A 24,125-nucleotide genomic window follows, 5' to 3' on the forward strand; every position below is an offset into this window, starting at 1 on the left:
ATGAACATGGATGCAAAAATCCTCAACACAATATTAGCTAACTGGATCCAACAATACATTAAAAATATTATTCACCACGATGAAGTGGGATTTATACCTGGGATGCGGGACTGGTTCAATATCCACAAAACAATTAACGTGATTCATCACATCAGTAAAAGAAAGGACAAGAATCATATGATCCTCTCAATAGATATAGAGAAAGTATTTGACAAAATACAGCATGCTTTCTTGATAAAAACCTTCAAAAAAGTAGGGATAGAAGGAGCATAACTCAAGATGATAAAAGCCATATATGAGCGACCCACCGCTAATATCATCCTCAATGGGGAAAAACTGAGAGCTTTCCCCCTAAGGTCAGGAACAAGACAGGGATGTCCACTCTCGCCACTGTTATTCAACATAGTATTGGAAGTCTTAGCCTCTGCAATCAGACAACACAAAGAAATAAAAGGCATCCAAATTGGCCAGGAGGAGGTCAAACTTTCATTCTTTGCAGATGACATGATACTCTATATGGAAAACCCAAAATATTCCATGAAAAAACTGCTAGAACTGATTCATGAATTCATCAGGATATAAAATCAATGCATAGAAATCGGTTGCATTCCTATACACCAACAATGAAGCGACAGAAAGAGAAATCGAGGAATCAATCCCATTTACAGTTGCACCAAAAACCATAAAATACCTAGGAATAAATCTAACCAAAGAGGTGAAAAATCTATACACTGAAAACTATAGAAGGCTGATGAAAGAAATTGAAGAAGACACAAAGAAATGGAAAAAGATTCCATGCTCCTGGATAGGTAGAACAAATATCATTAAAATGTCAATACTACCCAAAGCAATCTACATATTCAATGGGATCCCTATCAAAGTAACACCAGCATTCTTCACAGAGCTAGAAAAAATAATCCTGAAATTTGTATGGAACCAGAAAAGATCCTGAATAGCCAAAGCGATCTTGAAAAAAAACAAAAAACAAAAAACAAAAAACCTAAGTAGGAGGCATCACAATCCCAGACTTCAAGCTATACTACAACGCTGTAATCATCAGGACAGTATGGTACTGGCACAAGAACAGACACTCAGATCAATGGGATATAACAGAGAACCCAGAAATGGACCCACAAATGTATGGCCAACTAATCTTTGACAAAGCAACAAAGAATATTCAGTGAAATAAAGACAGTCTCTTTAGCAAATGGTACTGGGAAAACTCGACAGCGACATGCGGAAGAATTAACCTGGACCACTTTCTTACACCATACACAAAAATAAACTCAAAATGGATGAAAGACCTCAATGTAAGACAGGAAGCCATCAAAATCCTCGAGGAGAAAGCAGGCAAAAACCTCTCTGATCTTTCCCGCAGCAACGTCTTACTCAACACGCCTCCAGAGGCAAGGGAAACAAAAGCAAAAATGAACTATTGGGACCTCATCAAAATAAAAAGCTTCTGCACAGCAAAGGAATCCATCAGCAAAACTAAAAGGCGACCGACAGAATGGGAGAAGATATTTGCAAATGACATATCAGATAAAGGGTTAGTATCCAAAATCTATAAAGAACTTATTAAACTCAACACCCAAAAAAACAAATAATCCAGTGAAGAAATGGGCAAAAGACATGAATAGACACTTGTCCAAAGAAGACATCCAGAGAGCCAACCAACACATGAAAAAATGCTCCACATCACTCATCATCAGGGAAATACAAATCAAAACCACAATGAGATACCAACTTACACCTGTCAGCATGGCTAACATTAACACCTCAGGCAACAACAGATGTTGGTGAGGATGCAGGGAAAGGGAACTCTTTTGCATTGTTGGTGGCAATGCAAGCTGGTGCAGCCACTCTGGAAAACAGTATGGAGGTTCTTCAAAAAACTAAAAATAGAACTACCCTACGACCCAGCAATTGCACTACTAGGCATTTATCCAAGGAATGAAGGTGTGTGTTTCAAAGGGACACATGCACCCCTATGTTTTTAGCAGTACTATCAACAATATCCAAAGTATGGAAAGAGCCCAAATGTCCATCAATGGATGAATGGATAAAGAAAATGTGGTATACATATACAATGGAGTATTACTCAGCAATCAAAAAGAATGAAATCTTGCCATTTGCAACTACGTGGATGGAACTGGAGGGTATTATGCTAAGTGAAATTAGTCAGTCAGAGAAAGACAAAAATCATATGACTTCACTCATATGAGGACTTTAAGAGACAAAACAGATGAACATAAGGGAAGGGAAACAAAAATAATATAAAAACAGAGAGGGGGACAAAACAAAAAGACTCATAAATATGGAGAACAAACTGAGGGTTGCTGGAGTGGTTGTGGTAGGGGAGATGGGCTAAATGGGTAAGGGATATTAAGGAATCTACTGAAACAATTGTTGCACTATATGCTAAGTAATTTGGATGTAAATTTTAAAAAAAAATAAAAGATAAAGTTAAATCCCCCCCAAAAAAAAATTCCCAAACAAAAATTAAACGACTTTGTGACCACTAAACCAGTCCTGCAAGAGATTTTAAGGGGGACTCTCTGAGGGGAGAAAAGACAAAAAAAAAAAAAAAAAAAAAAAAAAGACCAAAAGCAGCAAAGACTACAAAGGACCAGAGAACATTACCAGAAACTCCACTCTACAGGCAACACAATAGCAATAAATTCATATCTTTCAATACTTACTCTAAACATCAATGGATTAATGCTCCAATCAAAATACATAGGGTAACAAAATGGAGAAGAAAACAACATCCATCTATATGCTGTTTACAAGAGATCCATTTTAGACCTAAGGACACCTTCAGATTGAAAATATGGAAATGGAAAACCATCCATCATACTAATGGTCGACAAAAGAAAGCCAAAGTAGCCATACTTATATCAGACAATCTAGACTTTAAAATAAAGGCTGCAACAAGAGATGAATAAGGGCATTATATCATTGTTAAAGGGTCTATCCACCAAGAAGAACTAGCAATTATAAACATTTATGCCCCAAACATGACAGAACCCAAATATATAAATCAATCACAAACATAAAGAAACTCATTGGTAATAATACCACAATGGTAGGGAACTTGAATACCCCACTTACAACAATGTACTGATCATCTAACAGGAAATCAACAAGGTAACAATGGCTTTGAATGACACACTGGGCTGGATGGACATAACAGATATATTCAGACATATCATCCTAAAGCAGCGGAATATACATTCTTCTCCCAAGCACATGGAATGTTCTCCAGAATAGATCACATACTGGGACACAAATCAGCCCACAACAATACAAAAAGATTAAGATCATACTCAGCATAGTTTCAGACCAGAATGCTATGAAACTCCAAATCAACCACAAGAAAAAAATTTATAAAGATAACAAATATTGGAGACTAAAGAGCATCCTGCTAAAGAATTAATGGGCTCACCAAGAAGTTAAAGAGGAAATTAAAAAGTACATGTAAGCCAATGAAAATGATAACACGACAGCCCAAAACCTCTGGCACACAACAAAGGGGGTCACAAAAGGGAAGTATATGGCAATCCAGGCCTTCCTAAAGAAAGAATAAAGGTCTCAGATACAACCTAACCTTACAGTTTAAAGAGCTGGAAAAGAACAGCAAATAAAACCCAAAACCAGCAGAAGACAGGAGATAATAAAGATTAGAGCAGAAATCAATGCTATCGAAACCAAAAAACCAAACCAAACCAAACCAAACCCAACCAAACAAAAATAACAGTAGAACAGATCAAAGAAACCGGGAGCTGGTTCTTTGAAAGAGTTAACAAAATCGATAAGCCGCTAGCCAGTTTGATCAAAAATAAAAAGGAAAGTATCCAAATAAATAAAATCAAGAATGAAAGAAGAGAGATCACAACCAACACAGCAGAAATACAAACAATAATAAGAGAATATTATGAGCAGTTATACTCCAATAAAATGGTCAATCTGGAAGAAATGGACAAATTCCTAGAAACATATATACTGCCAGCACTGAAAAAGGAAGAAATAGAAAATTTGAACAGACCCATAACTGGTAAAGAAATCAAATTAGTAATCAAAAGTCTCTCAAAAAAACAAGAGTCTAGGGTCATATGGCTTTCCAGGGGAATTCTTCCAAACATTTAAGGAAGAGTTAACACCTATTCTCTTGAAGCTGTTCAAAAAAAATAGAAATGGAAGGAAAACTTCCAAACTCATCCTATGAGGCCAGCATTACCTTGATTCCAAAACCAGACAAAGATCCCACTAAAAAGAAGAACTATAGTCCAATTTCCCTGATGAACATGGATGCAAAAATCCTCAGCAAGATATCAGCCGACTGGTTCCAACAATACATCAAAAATATATATATATATTCACCACGACCAAATGGGATTTATACCTGGGATGCAGGGCTGGTTCAACATCCACAAAACAATCAATGTGGTACATCACATCAATAAAAGAAAGGACGAGAAGCACAGAATCCTCTCCATAGATGCAGAGAAAACATTTGACAAAATACAGCAACCGTTCTTGATAAAAACCCTCAAGAAAGTAAGGATAGAGGGATCATGCTTCAAGACCATGAAAGCTATATATGAAAGACCCACTGATAATATCATCCTCAATGGGGAAAAACTGAGAGCTTTCCCCCTAAGGTCAGGAACAAGACAGGGATGTCCACTCTTGCCACTGTTATTCAACATAGTATTGGAAGTCTCAGTAATCAGGCAACACAAAGAACTATGAGGCATCCAAATCGGTCAGGAAGAGGTCAAATTTCACTCTGCAGATGACATGGAACTCTATAGGGAAAACCCAAAAGATTACACCAAACAACTGCTAGAACTGATTCATGAATTCAGCAAAGTTGCAGGGTATAAAATCAATGAACAGAAATCGGTTGCATTCCTATAAACCAATAATGAAGCGACAGAATGAGAAATCAAGGAACCGATCCCATTTACAATTGCACCAAAAACAATAAAATACCTAGGAATAAATCTAACCAAAGAGGTGAAAAATGTATACACTGAAAAATATAGAAGGCTTTTGAAAGAACTGGAATAAGTCACAAAGAAATGGAAAAACATTCCATGCTCTTAGATAGGAAGAGCAAATATTGTTAAAATGCCCATACTACCCAAAGCAATCTACATATTCAATGCAATACCTATCAAACTAACACCAGCATTTTTCACAGAGCCATATGAAACTATTCTAAAATTTGTATGGAATCACAAAAGACCCTGAGTAGCCAAAGTGATGTTGAAAAAGAAAACCAAAGCAGGAGGGATCACAATCCCAGACTTATCCTCTACTACATAGCTGTAATCCTTAAGATAGTATGGTATTGGCACAAAAACAGACACATAGATCAATAGAATAAAATGGGGAACCCAGAACTAGACCCACAAGTGTATGGTCAACTAATCTTTGACAAAGAAGGAAAGAGTATCCAATGGAAAACAGACAGTCTCTTTAGCAAATGGTGCTGGGAGAACTGGACAGCTACATGCAGAAGAATGAAACTGGAGCACTTTCTTACACTATACATCAAAATTAACTCAAAATGGATGAAAGACCTAAATGTGAGATAGGAAACCACAAAAACTATAGAGGAGAAAACAGGCAACAACATCTTTGACCTCACCAAGAAGTTAAAGAGCACACAGCAATTTCTTGCTCGGCAGGTTTCCAAAGGCAAGGGAATTAAAAGCAAAAATGAACTATTGGCACCTCATCAAGATAAAAAGCTTCTGCACTGTGGATTGCTAGAGGTAAGAGTGACTGGTGCCACTCCCACTGCTACACCTTGCTTCTTGGACCCATGAAACTTGGCTGTGGGAAAAACAGCAACATACTGAATGTTGATTCAGAGTATATATGCCCTTTATTTATAACATTGCCTTAGTCTCACAAAGTACTGTCATCTACCTGGCACTGTAACTAAGTCTTAAAGAGGCCATTCCACTGTTCTGTCATGGCAACTGATTCAGGATGGTGGAAAACATGGTATGATTATGATTTTCATGAACATGGAATCATTGATACACTTCATTTCCTGTGACATGATGAGTTCCTTGATCAGAAGCAATGTTGTTGGAATAGCATAATGGTGAGCAAGGCATTCATTAAGTTTTCAGAAGGTAATTTTGGCAAAAGCATCACATACAGGGAATGAAAATACCTAGAGTATGTGTATATTTCAATAAGAATGAAACACTACCTTGGGGCACCTGGGTGGCTGAGGTGGTTAAGCATCTGACTCTTGATCTTGGATCAGGTCATAATCTTAGTTCATGAGATGCAACCCTGCATCAGGTTCTGTGCTGACAGCACAAACCTGCTTGGGATTCTCTCTCTCCCTCATCTCTACCCCTCCCCCACTCACACACAATATTTCTCTCAAAATAAATTAAAAAAAACATTAAAAAATTAAAAAAAAGAAAAGAATGAAACACTACCTCTGCTGTGATGGAGTCTAATGGAATCAAGTTGCCACCAGCTTGCTGGCTGAACACCCTGGGAAATGATGCCATATAAGAGAATCCGTGTTGGCCTCTATGGCTGGTAAATGGTCACTTAGCAGTAGCCATAAGCATATTGGCCTTTTTGAGCATAAATCTATGTTGTTGGGCCCATGATATCTTCCATCCCTGCCAACATGGCCACTGCATCCATAAGCCCATTGACTGATGATGGGTGGCAGGGGAAAACATTGACTGCTATCCATAGAATGGGTCATCATATCCACTATATTGTTAGAATCATCCTCTGATAAGGGAACCCTTTGTTGAGCATTTACATGGGACTCAAATATTTTCACATTTTGCCCATTCAAAAAGATCTAACTGGTTCCAGCTGCTTCTTCTCCCCCCACTGCCATCAATCACCAAGGATCATCTATCCCTTGGTGCAGACAAAAAAGCAAGTAGCAATTGGTCAGGAGAATAGCATCAAAAGAATTGCAGACATTTTTTGAATATGACAGTGTTGAGCTGAATGCAAAATGAACTTTGTTATCTACCACCCAAAGGCAGAAAGTGGAAAATGCCCTGCACTATATTGGCTGTCTGGTTTAATTTGCACCAAACAATTTTTTATGTCAAAGTCTGGTTATCATCAAGATACCTCAGAACATGGTTGTTGTCATTGTTCAAGATACCAGCCCTTGTGGTTGCAATATTAAAGGAGAAAATGAGAGCTGGGACTTTGACACCAGTGCTGGGTTTTTTTGTGGGTGCCACTGAAGATCCTTGGAAAACTAACTGCAGAATGTACTTTTATGTAACTGAGGAGCTTCTCCAAATCATAAATGCCATTTTCCAGTGGACATCCAAAGGATGTCTATTTTTGGACACTCCATGGGGAACTTTGTGCTTTGAAGAATCCTAGAAAGTACAAATCTCTGCCAACATTTGCTCCAGTTTGCAACCCAGTTATCTTTTTGCCCTTGGGGTAAAAAAGCCTTTAGTGGATATTTGGGAACAGATCAAAGTAAATGGAAGGCTTATGATGCTACCCATCTTGTGAAGTCCTACCCAGGTTCTCAGCTGGACATACTAATTGATCAAAGAAAAGGTGATCAGTTCCCTTCTGATTGACTGTTACTACTTGATAAATTCATAGCTGCCTGTACATAAAATAAATTCCTGTTGTTTTTAGATTATGAGAATTATGAACATAGTTAAATATTTCATTGCAACTGTTATTACTGATCACATCAGACATCATGAAAAGTATCTGAATGTATTAAAAACTTCACAGAAGAGGAATCAAGGGGAAGATGGCGGCGTAGGAGGACGCTGGGCTCACCGCGCGTCCTGCTGATCACTTAGATTCCACCTACACCTGCCTAAATAACCCAGAAAATCGCCAGAGGATTAGCAGAACGGAGTCGCCGGAGCCAAGCGCAGACGAGAGGCCCACGGAAGAGGGTAGGAAGGGCGGCAAGGCGGTGCGCGCTCCACGGACTGGCGGGAGGGAGCCGGGGCAGAGGGGCGGCTCGCCGGCCAAGCAGAGCCCCCGAGTCTGGATGGCAAAAGCGGAGGGGCCTGACGGACTGTGTACCGACAGCAAGCGCGACTTAGCGTCTGGGAGGTCATAAGTTAACAGCTCTGCTCGGAAAGCGGGAAGGCTGGAGGACAAAGGGAGGGAGAACTGCTGAGCCCCCGGACGACAGAGCTCAGTTTGGTGGGGAACAAAGGCGCTCGCCAGCGCCATCTCCCCCGCCCATCCCCCAGCCAAAATCCCAAAGAGAACCAGTTACTGCCAGGGAACTTGCTCACACCGCGCAAACACCCAACTCTGTGCTTCTGCGGAGCCAAACCTACCGCAGCGGATCTGACTCCCTCCCGCTGCCACAGGGCTCCTCCTGAAGTGGATCACCTAAGGAGAAGTGAGCTAAGCCTGCCCCTCCTGCCCCTGTGCACCTTGCCTACCCACCCCAGCTAATACGCCAGATCCCCAGCATCACAAGCCTGGCAGTGTGCAAGTAGCCCAGAAGGGCCACGCCACCCCACAGTGAATCCTGCCCCTAGGAGAGGGGAAGAGAAGGCACACACCAGTCGGACTGTGGCCCCAGTGGTGGGCTGGGGGCAGACATCAGGTCTGACTGCGACTCCGCCCACCAAATCCAATTATACACCACAGCACAGGGGAAGTGCCCTGCAGGTCCTCACCACGCCAGGGACTATCCAAAATGACCAAGCGGAAGAATTCCCCTCAGAAGAATCTCCAGGAAATAACAACAGCTAATGAGCTGATCAAAAAGGATTTAAATAATATAACACAAAGTGAATTTAGAATAATAGTCATAAAATTAATCGCCGGGCTTGAAAACAGTATAGAGGACAGCAGAGAATCTCTTGCTACAGAGATCAAGGGACTAAGGAACAGTCACGAGGAGCTGAAAAACGCTTTAAATGAAATGCAAAACAAAATGGAAACCACCACAGCTCGGCTTGAAGAGGCAAGGAGAGAATAGGTGAACTAGAAGATAAAGTTATGGAAAAAGAGGAAGCTGAGAAAAAGAGAGATAAAAAAATCCAGGAGTATGAGGGGAAAATTAGAGAACTAAGTGATACACTAAAAAGAAATAATATACGCATAATTGGTGTCCCAGAGGAGGAAGAGAGAGGGAAAGGTGCTGAAGGGGTACTTGAAGAAGTAATAGCTGAGAACTTCCCTGAACTGGGGAAGGAAAAAGGCATTGAAATGCAAGAGGCACAGAGAACTCCCTTCAGACGTAACTTGAATCGATCTTCTGCACGACATATCATAGTGAAACTGGCAAAATACAAGGATAAAGAGAAAATTCTGAAAGCAGCAGGGGGTAAACGTGCCCTCACATATAAAGGGAGACCTATAAGACTCGTGACTGATCTCTCTTTTGAAACTTGGCAGGCCAGAAAGAATTGGCATGAGATTTTCAGTGTGCTAGACAGAAAAAATATGCAGCCGAGAATCCTTTATCCAGCAAGTCTGTCATTTAGAATAGAAGGAGAGATAAAGGTCTTCCCAAACAAACAAAAACTGAAGGAATTTGTCACCACTAAACCAGCCCTACAAGAGATCCTAAGGGGAACCCTGTGAGACAAAGTACCAGAGACATCACTACAAGCATAAATCATACAGACATCACAATGACTCTAAACCCGTATCTTTCTATAATAACACTGAATGTAAATGGATTAAATGCGCCAACCAAAAGACATAGGGTATCAGAATGTATAAAAAAACAAGACCCATCTATTTGCTGTCTACAAGAGACTCATTTTAGACCTGAGGACACCTTTAGATTGAGAGTGAGGGGATGGAGAACTATTTATCATGCTACTGGAAGCCAAAAGAAAGCTGGAGTAGCCATACTTATATCAGACAAACTAGACTTTAAATTAAAGGCTGTAACAAGAGATGAAGAAGGACATTATAAATAGTTACAGGGTCTATCCATCAGGAAGAGCTAACAATTATAAATGTCTATACGCCGAATACTGGAGCCCCCAAATATATAAAACAATTACTCATAAACATAAGCAACATTATTGATAAGAATGTGGTAATTGCAGGGGACTTTAACACCCCACTTACAGAAATGGATAGATCATCTAGAGACATGATCAATAAAGAAAGAAGGGCCCTGAAAGAGACATTGGATCAGATGGACTTGACAGATATATTTAGAACTCTGCATCCCAAAGCAACAGAATATACTTTCTTCTCGAGTGCACATGGAACATTCTCCAAGATAGATCATATACTGGGTCACAAAACAGCCCTTCATAAGTTTACAAGAAATGAAATTATACCATGCATACTTTCAGACCACAATGCTATGAAGCTTGAAATCAACCACAGAAAAAAGTCTGGAAAACCTCCAAAAGCATGGAGGTTACAGAACACCCTACTAACGAATGAGTGGGTCAACCAGGCAATTAGAGGAGAAATTAAAAAATATATGGAAACAAACGAAAATGAAAATACAACAATCCAAACGCTTTGGGATGCAGCGAAGGCAGTCCTGAGAGGAAAATACATTGCAATCCAGGCCTATCTCAAGAAACAAGAAAAATCCCAAATACAAAATCTAACAGCACACCTAAAGGAAATAGAAGCAGAACAGCAAAGGCAGCCTAAACCCAGAAGAAGAAGAGAAATAATAAAGATCAGAGCAGAAATAAACAATATAGAGTCTAAAAAAACCGTAGAGCAGATCAATGAAACCAAGAGTTGGTTTTTTGAAAAAATAAACAAAATTGACAAACCTCTAGCCAGGCTTCTCAAAAAGAAAAGGGAGATGACCCAAATAGATAAAATCATGAATGAAAATGGAATTATTACAACCAATCCCTCAGAGATACAAACGATTATCAGGGAATACTATGAAAAATTATATGCCAACAAATTGGACAACCTGGAAGAAATGGACAAATTCCTGAACACCCACACTCTTCCAAAACTCAATCAGGAGGAAATAGAAAGCTTGAACAGACCCATAACCAGCAAAGAAATTGAATCGGTTATCAAAAATCTCCCAACAAATAAGAGTCCAGGACCAGATGGCTTCCCAGGGGAGTTCTACCAGACGTTTAAAGCAGAGATAATACCTATCCTTCTCAAGCTATTCCAAGAAATAGAAAGGGAAGGAAAACTTCCAGACTCATTCTATGAAGCCAGTATTACTTTGATTCCTAAACCAGACAGAGACCCAGTAAAAAAAGAGAACTACAGGCCAATATCCCTGATGAATATGGATGCAAAAATTCTCAATAAGATACTAGCAAATCGAATTCAACAGCATATAAAAAGAATTATTCACCATGACCAAGTGGGATTCATTCCTGGGATGCAGGGCTGGTTCAACATTCGCAAATCAATCAACGTGATACATCACATTAACAAAAAAAAAGAGAAGAACCATATGATCCTGTCAATCGATGCAGAAAAGGCCTTTGACAAAATCCAGCACCCTTTCTTAATAAAAACCCTTGAGAAAGTTGGGATAGAAGGAACATACTTAAAGATCATAAAAGCCATTTATGAAAAGCCCACAGCTAACATCATCCTCAATGGGGAAAAACTGAGAGCTTTTGCCCTGAGATCAGGAACACGACAGGGATGCCCACTCTCGCCGCTGTTGTTTAACATAGTGCTGGAAGTTCTAGCATCAGCAATCAGACAACAAAAGGAAATCAAAGGCATCAAAATTGGCAAAGATGAAGTCAAGCTTTCGCTTTTTGCAGATGACATGATATTATACATGGAAAATCCGATAGACTCCACCAAAAGTCTGCTAGAATTGATACATGAATTCAGCAAAGTTGCAGGATACAAAATCAATGTACAGAAATCAGTTGCATTCTTATACACTAACAATGAAGCAACAGAAAGACAAATAAAGAAACTGATCCCATTCACAATTGCACCAAGAAGCATAAAATACCTAGGAATAAATCTAACCAAAGATGTAAAGGATCTGTATGCTGAAAACTATAGAAAGCTTATGAAGGAAATTGAAGAAGATTTAAAGAAATGGAAAGACATTCCCTGCTCATGGATTGGAAAAATAAATATTGTCAAAATGTCAATACTACCCAAAGCTATCTACACATTCAATGCAATCCCAATCAAAATTGCACCAGCATTCTTCTCGAAACTAGAACAAGCAATCCTAAAATTCATATGGAACCACAAAAGGCCCCGAATAGCCAAAGGAATTTTGAAGAAGAAGACCAAAGCAGGAGGCATCACAATCCCAGACTTTAGCCTCTACTACAAAGCTGTAATCATCAAGACAGCATGGTATTGGCACAAAAACAGACACATAGACCAATGGAATAGAATAGAAACCCCAGAACTAGACCCACAAACATATGGCCAACTCATCTTTGACAAAGCAGGAAAGAACATCCAATGGAAAAAAGACAGTCTCTTTAACAAATGGTGCTGGGAGAACTGGACAGCAACATGCAGAAGGTTGAAACTAGACCACTTTCTCACACCATTCACAAAAATAAACTCAAAATGGATAAAGGACCTGAATGTGAGACAGGAAACCATCAAAACCTTAGAGGAGAAAGCAGGAAAAGACCTCTCTGACCTCAGCCGCAGCAATCTCTTACTCGACACATCACCAAAGGCAAGGGAATTAAAAGCAAAAGTGAATTACTGGGACCTTATGAAGATAAAAAGCTTCTGCACAGCAAAGGAAACAACCAACAAAACTAAAAGGCAACCAACGGAATGGGAAAAGATATTTGCAAATGACATATCGGACAAAGGGCTAGTATCCAAAATCTATAAAGAGCTCACCAAACTCCACACCCGAAAAACAAACAACCCAGTGAAGAAATGGGCAGAAAACATGAATAGACACTTCTCTAAAGAAGACATCCTGATGGCCAACAAGCACATGAAAAGATGTTCAGCGTCGCTCCTTATCAGGGAAATACAAATCATAACCACACTCAGGTATCACCTCACGCCAGTCAGAGTGGCCAAAATGAACAAATCAGGAGACTCTAGATGCTGGAGAGGATGTGGAGAAACGGGAACCCTCTTGCACTGTTGGTGGGAATGCAAATTGGTGCAGCCGCTCTGGAAAGCAGTGTGGAGGTTCCTCAGAAAATTAAAAATAGACCTACCCTATGACCCAGCAATAGCACTGCTAGGAATTTATCCAAGGGATACAGGAGTACTGATGCATAGGGGCACTTGTACCCCAATGTTCATAGCAGCACTCTCAACAATAGCCAAATTATGGAAAGAGCCTAAATGTCCATCAACTGATGAATGGATAAAGAAATTGTGGTTTATATACACAATGGAATACTACGTGGCAATGAAAAAAAAATGAAATATGGCCTTTTGTAGCAACGTGGATGGAACTGGAGAGTGTGATGCTAAGTGAAATAAGCCATACAGAGAAAGACAGATACCATATGGTTTCACTCTTATGTGGATCCTGAGAAACTTGACAGGAACCCATGGGGGAAGGGGAGGAAAAAAGAAAAAAAAAAAAAAAGTGGTTAGAGTGGGAGAGAGCCAAAGCATAAGAGACTGTTAAAAACTGAGAACAAACTGGGGGTTGATGGGGGGTGGGAGGGAGGGAAGGGTGGGTGGTGGGCATTGAGGAGGGCACCTTTTGGGATGAGCACTGGGTGTTGTATGGAAACCAATTTGACAATAAATTTCATATATTAAAAAAAAATTTTTCTATGCAACTTAAAAAAAAAAAAAACTTCACAGAAGAGAATTTCTCTAGGATTATAACATTGTAATAAACAGAATTACATGGAAAAGGGATTTCAGAACATCAGATTTCATAGTGCTAAAAATGCATAATTCCATAGTTGAAAGACTTTCTGAATAAATATATAAAACATGAAAAATAAAAAAAAGGTCAACCCACATACCTCTTTCTGAGACTTCCTTATCACCAATTTTCCAATAATGTTCCTTCCAGTCTCTGACCAACCAGCCAAACCAATGGCCACATCCTAGGAATCAGTATATAATCTCAAGTCTGGTAATTTTTTCTTCCACGCAGAGTGAACCATAATATATACTTATCAAAATTCTGCTCACTGGGATGTTTTATCTTCATCTTAGTCTTTGTAATTGCTGCAGCTGTTTATTTTCACATGGCGTCTGCATAACATGCAAATTATCTGTGAACAGAGCCTGAATTATCTCTCTCTGTCAGCTGATTGTAGAGAACCGTCTGTGAGACCACAGGTACTGGCCAGAAGAGAGAAGGTAGTGTAACAGGAATGAGAATTATGGGCATTTGGGTCACTTCCACATGCAAATTACTTGTGCTCCTGGGCCTGCTTAAGCCTGATCTTAGGCAGACTCTCAATCAGTAGTGTCTCTACCACTTCTGTTTGATGATGGAATGCATCTGTGCATACCCAACTTTATAGGTTGGTGAATAAAACAATATCCATTTCATGATGAACACATAACATGGTAATTTAGTATCCAACAGTTAGGCTTTCATTCTCTACTAAGGCCCACTAGCAACTAAAAGTTGTTTCCCAGAAGGAGGGTAGTTATCAACAGAGGATGGCAGAGCTTTTTTTGAAAACCCTGGGTGCTGTGATTCATCTGTAGGGACCTGCCAAAGTCATTTTTATCTGTCACTGACACATCAAATATCATTGGATCTGTGGTGTCATATAGTCCAAGTTTCCAGAGAAGCTTGTATGGCTGCTTGGATCTGTTGAGGAGCCTTCTCTTATTATGAGCTCCATTCAAACCTAGAAGTTTTGGGGGTAAGTTGTTAGATGGGCTAGATTAACACATGCAAATGACAAATATGTTGTCTCTAAAATTCAAGGATGCCCACTGGATGTTGTGTTTCAGCTTTGGTTGTAGCAGGGGCCAACGCAACAATTCACCCTTCATCCTGGAAGGGATAGCTTGACATGCCCCATACCACTGGACTTATAGGTAGAAGGCCACTGAATTTCAGTTGGATTTATTTCCCACACAGTGACTTGCACATGTTTTACCAATAACTCTGGAGTACTTGCTACTTCTTGCTCACTAGTTCAATCAGCATGATGTCATCAAGGTACAACCAGTGTGATATCTTATAGAAGACAAAGGCGAGCAAGATCCCAATGAACTAAATTATGACACAAGTTAAATTGATACACCCCTGAAGTAGGATAGTGAATGTGTATTGCTACTTTGACAGCTGAAAGCAACTGCTTCTGATAGTCTTTAATAGCAGATAGAAGAAAAGAGCATTTACAAGATCAATAGCTACATACCAGGTACTGAAGTATATGTTTATCAGCTTAAGCAATGAAACTATATCTGATACAGCAGTTACAATAGAAGTTGCCATCTAGATAAGCTTGTGATAATCTTCCATTATTCTCTAAGATATACCTGTTTCCTGAACAGGCCAAGTTAGTAAGATGTGTGAAAATTAATAAAAGAAAATATCATTTAGAATGAATTTGGGAGGCCAGCAGGGGGGCCCTCATACCCAGCCACTAGTCCTCAATTGGAGACCCCACAGGAAGAGATTTACCTCGCTAGTGGATACTACTTTACAATCCCAGCAGGAATAAGAAAGGTTTCCTCCTTCCCCAGCAGCAGCCCAGCCAATGAGAGACTGTCACAACTCAGCCAATAAAAGGCCACTACAGGGGTGCCTGGGTAGTTCAGTCGGTTAATCCTCTGACTTTGGTTCAGGTCCAGATGAACTTTTGGTTCATCTTGTGGTTCATGAGTTCGAGCCCCAAGTGGGGTTCCGTGCTGACAGCTTAGAGCCTGGAGCCTGCTTCAGATTCTGGTGTCTCCCTTTCCCTCTGTGCCTCCCCTACTTGTTCTCTGTGTGTGTCTCAGAAATAAATAAACATTTAAAAAATTTAAAAAGCCACTACACTTGGAACTCCCAGTTTACTCCAGTGGACTTTTTGTTTATAGCATCCCTCCCAGCTTCCTCCTTTACTCTGTAAAAGAGCATTCTTCTCTTTGGTTCTCCAGACCTGACTATAGTTTTGCTATACCTTGTCCCAAGAATTGAAATTCTCTGCTATTACTGAATAAACCCATTTTTTGCTGGTAAAATAGTTGGCAGTTTTAAAGTTTACAGTTTAATGGAACTATGGTGGCAGTCAACAATCCTGCGCCCTTCAACTCCTTGTTCATGGCATTTTTATCCACAATCCCTACAGGAATACGTATTGCTTTTGGTTTAGTAAAGACAGTCTGGTTTTAAAGTGTAGGTTTTATTATTATTCAGGTGTGGTGAGATAATTGCCATTGAAATGGTAGTTCATTACTCACAGTTCCTACTAGACAGGCACATGCTATGAAACACAGGGCCACATGGGGAAGCACTGAAATCTCTCATGAAGTGGAATTAATTGGGAAAAAAGATGGACAAAAGAGTTTATTATAGCTTCCCCAGAAAGGAAGGAATGAAGTAGAGTAAGGAGCTTTAGGATTGGCTAGTTTGAACAATGTCAGTGAGCTCTGAGGTATAGAAGCTGTCCCCAGTTGCTGAGTACCTGGCCATAGGTTGGTAAAGACAGATAAATAGGGGCCTGTGAGTGGGAGCCCTATGAGAGCACAATAAAAGAACTGGTTGAAGATGGGCTCTGGACTGACTGGTTTTCTCCCAGGGAGTTATTTGCTATTCCTATGAATTAAATAATTCTATGAGGGGCAGTCCTTTTCAGTGTCATCAAGGCCCCAAGATTTTGAAGCATCATTAAAAAAAAGAAGAAAAGAAAGAAAAAGAAAAACATGCTTACTTTCAGTGACTTCCACTAGGACTTCCTTTCCCCTAATACCCCTCACTCCACAGCATAAGAATCAACGAGGAGAATCTGCCAGTTGCTGAGTATGTCTAATACAATTACACATTCCAGACTGGTTTAATAACCATAGGATGAACTTACAGACCTGTACACCCACTGTGAGATGGACTTAAGCTCTAACTCCATCAATCAACCTCCATTAGCCCCTACACTGGTGGGCCACTGTGACATTATGGGTCTTTTGGAATTAGTTTCAATTCAGAGACAGTGTCCAGTAATCCCCCAAAGGTCTTATTATTTCCTATTTTTTGGTGAACAATCACCCCAATGAAAGGTCATAGTTCCATAGTTGAAAGGCTGGGAGAAAAATTAACAGCATCATTTTGGGTAGCACAGTGAGGTTCTTCAAGATCTGGCCTCCCCTTCATTCAAGGGGTTCTGGATCTGTAAACTGGATCAACTATGGGAAATGATTGAGAAACCAAGATTCTATGTTTTTTATGATTTAAGTTAGACTTTTGCTCACATGATCTAGAACTGTTCCACTTCTACAGACCATGTAAGAATTTAGTAGACAGCCCATCTCCTTTACTTTTAAGAACTGCCTGATTAACTAGCCAAAAGCATAAGTGTCTACAAATCAGACTTCTAAGTGCTGCTTGGACTGTGCTGTCCATTATGGTAACAATGCCAACTTGCTCTTGGATACTAAGTGCCTCCAGTTGGCCTCTGCCACCAAAAAAATCTGATTGTCCCAATTGCATTTAGGTTTCCCAGTTTTGTGGTAGCAGTTCTCATTCTAATTTCTGACCTACAGAGAAGAGTTAGAAAGCTCTCCAAAGAGCTTCTCAAAGATGACTACTCTTCCTGCACAAATTTATTTCCAATAATTGTGGTGAAAAGTGTGCTGTCTGAATCTCCCAGGGTAGTTGAGCGGATCTGACATGATAAATCCTCTCTAACGTTCCAATCACCCTTAGCCTTTGGATTCCTTCCCATACAGTGTATTGAAACAGTTATGGCATCTAAATTTATTGTGCCCCACTCTTAGTTTATGTTTCACCCAACCAATCAAACAAACTTCCATAGTCCTTTATAACGCCTAGAGTTACAATATTAAATCTATGATATCTGCTTAGTGAACCCATGCTAATAAACTCAGCCTCATCCAGCTTTGTGTTCCTTCCACTGTACCATTACCTCACATGCTTTCTATCCATTCCTACGTATATCCCTCATATTTCTGTGAATATAAATTGGGAAAAAGTCATGTACTTTTTTTAGAATGACTTTTCATGAGTCATACTTTATATCTACCTTTTGGAGGCTGTCAGGACTAATTCAGAAAATGCATCCTTATGATTCTGTTCTTCTAGAATTACACTTGGTACCAAAATATGTGTACTTCGGGTTCTTAAAAAAAAATGAACCAGTAGGGTGTGTGTGTGTGTGTGTGTGTGTGTGTGTGTGTGTAGAGACAGAAAGAGAGAGAGGGAGATTTACTTTTTACTTTTAGGAATTGGCTCATGCAAGTATGAACGTTAGTAAGTCAGAAATTTGTAGGGCAGATTGGTAGGCTAGAGACCCCAGGAAGAGTTAATGCTGCAGCTCAAGTCTGAGGGCAATATGGAGACAAAATTCCTTTTCTCTGGTGGATTTTAGTCTTTTTTTTTAAAATGCTTCAACTGACTATATAAAGCCTACCCATGTTATAAAGGATAACCTAATTTGCTCAAAGTCTACTGACTTAATAATAATGACATCTAAAAAATGCCTTCACAATAATATCTACACTGGTGTTTGACCAGCAACTAGGTACCATGGTCCATTCAAGTTGATGGATAAAATTAACCATCAAATGCTACCACTCTACAAGTGAGCACTCAGTGGAGGAAAGGAGGCTACAGCTGAGATCTTCTTGGTTGGCTTCTCCTGGGTGAAACCACAACCCTACGATAAGAGCTATATAAAACCACCAGCAGACATAGATTTCAATCTCAACTTTGCTATGTCCCATGAGAGCTACAAGCATAAGTTTTCTCACATAAAATGGAAATGATATGATACATCAGGGACTAATTGTGAGTATTAAATGAGATAATATATGTAATGTAACTGACATAAATTTTGATACATCATAGGAACTTAATAATAAATATGAAAGCAATTATGATGGTGATGGTCAAAATGATGATTACAGTGTTAATGGTCATGATATATTTATTTTTAACAGAGGTATAAAACTGGATATCAAAGTCAAATTCAATATAAAGTCATGTATTATTTTTTCTGTACAAAAATTAAAGACAAATTATATCAGCTTCCAACTTTTTAAAATGTGAGATTTTACATAAAATTGTATCTTTTAGCTTCTTGTGAAAATTCCAAAATGGCCCTCCTGACCCTAAATTCTCATAGAGCAACAACTGGCAAGGACTGAGTAGGTCTGCCCCTTTCCAACTAGGACGTATTTTCTCTAGTCTTCACTAGCCAATTCATTCACTTACTTTCCTGGACCTTGTTGGCATTTACTCTTTCCCACTCTAGCATTTTCCAGTTTATAAAGAGTAATGCAACATATTGCTATTAAGCATGTATTTCATTCTGGTGTTTTGACATTTGGAGTTTTACTGACCCTGAGGAGACCATTCCTCCCCTGACTAGCCAACTTCTAGAGAAGATATACAACTCATTTTCATATGTAAAGTTACCAATATAGAGCCTTATTCTTTCTTAGAGTCCTATCCGTTCTTTCATCCCATTCCTTCTACCTTCTAATTACGTAGGTGTTCCCCAGGTGGCCGTGTGTGGTGTGTACACCATCCTCATGGAAACTGTGAGTAACAAACTATCTTTTCAATAGCAGTTTTCTCTTGATCTTCTTGCCTCAACATACCGGAATAATACCAAGACTTACATCAATCTGGGAAGGTGCTGCCTTGCTTGCACTTGATACCACTGCTGTCTGCCTTTGCCAGCTGGTCTTCAAGTCCCAACATTAATTTGGAACTTGAAAGCTGAATCCTCCCTTATTTATGGTCTGAGATGTGTTATTTGCCTATTGTCTCTAACAATACTCTTAGGAACACCTGTTTTCTTAATAAACTAGGTAGGTTTCCAAAGGATCCTTTAGAGGAAGCCACGTATGAATTCCCTTCCAGTTCCATAGAATGATTCTGATTCACTGAGCAGACAGCACTGATAGGAAGTGAGCAAACCAAGTTTTTGCTCTTTTCCCACACATTTAAGCCTACTCCACTGAGTAGGTGGAGAATGATTTTCAGAGATGCTCTTGAGTTGTGAGTCATATATTGGGTCACTATGGGAGTATCTGCCTCATGGACCATGGCCCTCCACAAAAGGTATTATTCTGAACATAAACTTTGTGCAGTTTTTTTTTGCCTTGCTGTTATTGAAAATTGTCCCCTGACCAACTGTGATATAAGGTATAACTTACTTTAACTGAAGTTAAAGTTCCCATAGTCATAGCACCCATTTTCCTAAAATATGCCATAGTCGGCACTCATGCTATAATACAATGAATAATGCATTAAAATTAAGCTATATCTTTGGCATTTACAAACTTATTAATAAAATGTACTAGACCCTGAATGTAAATTAAATAGGGCATTCAAGAATTAAGACCTCTATAAAACATAGTTAACAAAGAGGTATTATATGCATTGCTTCTTGACTTTAATCCAATGTTGCATGTTTTAAAAATGGAGAAGAATAAAGGGCACTTCATAATCGATTATTACAACTGTAATGCTGTGATCCAGTCCAGTAACATCCTCACATCCAATATTCAGTATTATTAAAATTACTGATTCTAGACAACGAGTAAATATTTTTCTATTATATTTTTGGCTGATATGTTCCATGCAGTGCTCTTTTGTGTTATTATCAGCCAATCAATAATGATGCTATCTGCTAGGAATGCCTGAGAACACTCTCTTAGGCCCATATTACCTATTATGAGCTCCCAGTAACATTTCCCCAAATGGAACCAACATTGTTGTTGGACCAGAACTAGTGGTTCTTTTTTTTTTTTTTTTTTGCCTTTTTTTCTTGTATTTAAATCCAAGTTAGTTAACATATAATGTAATAGTGATTTAAGAAATAGAATTTAATGATTCATCACTTACATATAACACTCAGTGCTCGTCCCAACAATAGTCCTCCTTAATGTCCCTCACCCCTTTAGCCTTTCCCCCAACCCAACACCTCACCAGAAACCTTCAGTTTGTTCTCTGCATTTAAAAGTCCCTTATGGTTTGTCTCCATCCTGCTTTTAGCTTATTTTTGCTTCCCTCACTCTGTGTTCATCTGTTTTGTTTCATAAAAATTAGCATTTTTTGTATATTTTGGATAAATACTAGTGAAATTTCTGGGTCATAGGGTAGCACTATTTTTAATTTTTTGAGGACCCTACATATTGTTTTCCAGAATGGCTGCACCAGTTTGCATTCCCACCAGCAGTGAAAAAGAGATCCTCTTTCTCTGCATCCTCACCAACATCTGTTGTTGCCTGAGTGTTAATTTTAGCCTTTCTGACAAGTGTGAGGTCGTATCTCGTTGTGGTTTTGATTTTGTTTTCCTGATGATGAGTGATGTTTAACATCTTTTCATGTGTCTGTTATCCATCTGGATGTCTTCTTTGGAAAGGTGTCTATTCATTCTTTCTACCCATTTCCTCACTGGATTATTCTTTTGGGTGTTTATTTATCTGTTCTTTAGGTGACTTGGGTGTTATTTATAGATTTTGTATACTAACCTTTTATCTGATATGTCATTTGCAAATATCTTCTCCCATTTCATTGGTTACATTTTGGTTTTGCTTATTGTCTCCTCTATGCAGAAGATTTTTATCATGTTGAAGTCCCAATAGTTCATTTTTGCTTTTGTTTCCCTTGCCTCTGGAGACATGTCAAGTAAGAAGTTGCTGTGGCCGAGATCAAACATATTGTTGCCTGTTTTCTCCTCTAGGATTTTGATGGCTTCCTATAGTACATTCAGATCTTTCATCCATTTCGAGTTTGTTTTTGTGTATGGTGTTAGAAAGTGGTCCATGTTAATTATTCTGCATGTCGCTGTCCAGTTGTCCCAACACCATTTGCTGAAGAGACTGTGTCCAACCCCCTTCCTTTGGATATTGTTTTGGATAAATATCTTTGGATATTCTTTCCTGGTTTGTCAAAGATTGATATGCCATATGTTTGTGGGTCAATTTATGTATTCTATATTCTGTTCCACTGATCTAAGTGTACACTTTTATGCCAGTACCATACTGTCTTGATGATTACAGCTTTGTTATACAGCTTGAAGTCCAGAATTGTGATGCCACCAGCCATAGCTTTCTTTTTCAACATTAGTTTGGCTATTCTCAGTGTTTTGTGGTTCCATACAAATTTCAGAATTGTTTGTTATAACTGTGAAAAATGTTGGTGCTATTTTGATTGGGATTACATTGAATGTGTAGATTGCTTTGGGTAGTATTGACATTTTAACAATATTTGTTCTTTCAATCGATGAGCATGGAATGTTTTTCCATTTCTTTGTGCCGTCTTCCAGTTCTTTCATAGCCTTCTATAGTTTTCAGTGTATAGATATTTCACTCTTTGGTTGGCTTTATTCCTTGGTATTTTATGATTTTTGGTGCAATTATAAATGGGATAGATTCTTTGATTTCTCTTTCCGCTGTTTCATTATTGGTATATAGAAATGCAACAGATGTTTGTACATTGATTTTATATCCTCCAACTGCAGAATTCATATATCAGTTCTAGCAGTTTTTTGGTGGAGGCTTTTGGGTTTTCCAGGTAGACTTTCATGTCAACTGTGAAAAGTGAATGTTTGACCTTTCCCTTGCAAATTTGGATGCCTTTTATTTATTTTTGTTGTCTAATTGCTGAGGCTAAGACTTCCAACACTATGTTGAATAACAGTGGTGAGAGTGGTAAGAGTGTCGTGTTCCTGATCATAGCAGGAAGCTCTCAGTTTTCCCCATTGAGAATGATATTAGCTGTGGGTATTCTGTATATGGACTTTGTGATTGAAATATGTTCCTTGAATCCCTACTTTCTCAAGGATTGTTATCAAGAAATGATGCTGTATTTTGTCAAATGCTTTTTCTGCATCTTGAGAGGACCATGTGGTTCTTATCCTTTCTTTTATTAATGCGATGTATTGCATTGATTGATTTGCAAATATAGAACCAGCCCTGCATCCCCGGAATAAATTCCACTGGTCTAGGTGAATAATTCTTTTAAAGTATTGTCCAATCTGGTTTGCTAGTATCTTGTTGAGGATTTTTGCATCCATGTTCATCAGGGAAATTTTTCTGTCGTTCTTTTTTTTAGTGTTGTCTTTGTCTGGTTTTGGGAATTAAAATAATGCTGACCTTGTAGAATGAATTTGTAAGTTTTCCTTGCATTTATGTTTTTTGGAACAGCTTCAAAAGAAGCAGTGTTAACTCTACTCTAAATTTTTGATAAAATTTCCCTGGTAAGCCTTCTGGCCCTGGACTTCTGTTTTTTTGGGGAGAATTTTGATTACTGATTCATTTTTTTTTTTTTACCGGGTTTGGGTCTGTTAAAATTTTCTAATTTCTTCCTGTTATAGTTTTTGTAGTTTATATGTTTCTAGGAATTTACCCATTTCCTCCAGATTGCCCAATTTGTTGGGTTATATTTGCATATAATATTCTCTTATAATTGTATTTCTGTGGTGTTGGTTATGATCTCTCCTCTTTCACGAGTGATTTTATTTATTTGAATCCTTTCCTTTTTCTTTTTGACCAGTCTAGCTAGGGGCGTATCAATTAATTCTATCAAAGGAAGAGCTTCTTGTTTCATCGGTCTGTACTAGTAGGCTATTGTTTTTGTTTTTTTAATTTTTTTATAACACTGATTTCTGCTCTAATTTTTATTATTCTCCTTCTTCTATTGTTTTTGGGCTTTATTTCCTGTTCTTTTTCCAGATGTTTTAAGTGTAAGGTTAGGTTGTGCATTTGAAGCTTTTTTTTTCCTTCTTTAGGAAGACCTGCCTTCCTATATACTTCCCTCTTACGACCATCTTTACAGCATCCCAGAGATTTGGTGCTTTTGTGTTTTAATTTTCATGGCTTCCATGTACTTTTAAACTTCCTCCTTAATTTCTTGATTAATCTATTCATTCTACAGTAGGATGTTCTTTAATCTCCAATTATTCACGGTCTTTTCCATTTTTTCTTGTGGTTCATTTTGAGTTTCATACCATTGTGGTCTGAAAAAATGCAAGATATGATCTTGATCTTTCTGTACTTGTTGAGGACTGATTTGTGAACCAGTA

General features: G+C 38.7%; 1 pseudogene; it reads left to right on the forward strand.

Annotated features, from left to right (window-relative positions):
* The window catches only part of LOC123583607, a 39,365-nt pseudogene that overhangs the window by 9,062 nt on the left and 6,178 nt on the right, over nt 1–24,125 (forward strand).

The sequence above is a fragment of the Leopardus geoffroyi genome, chromosome B3 (assembly GCF_018350155.1).
Source record: "Leopardus geoffroyi isolate Oge1 chromosome B3, O.geoffroyi_Oge1_pat1.0, whole genome shotgun sequence".
Classification (NCBI taxonomy): Eukaryota; Metazoa; Chordata; class Mammalia; order Carnivora; family Felidae; genus Leopardus; species Leopardus geoffroyi.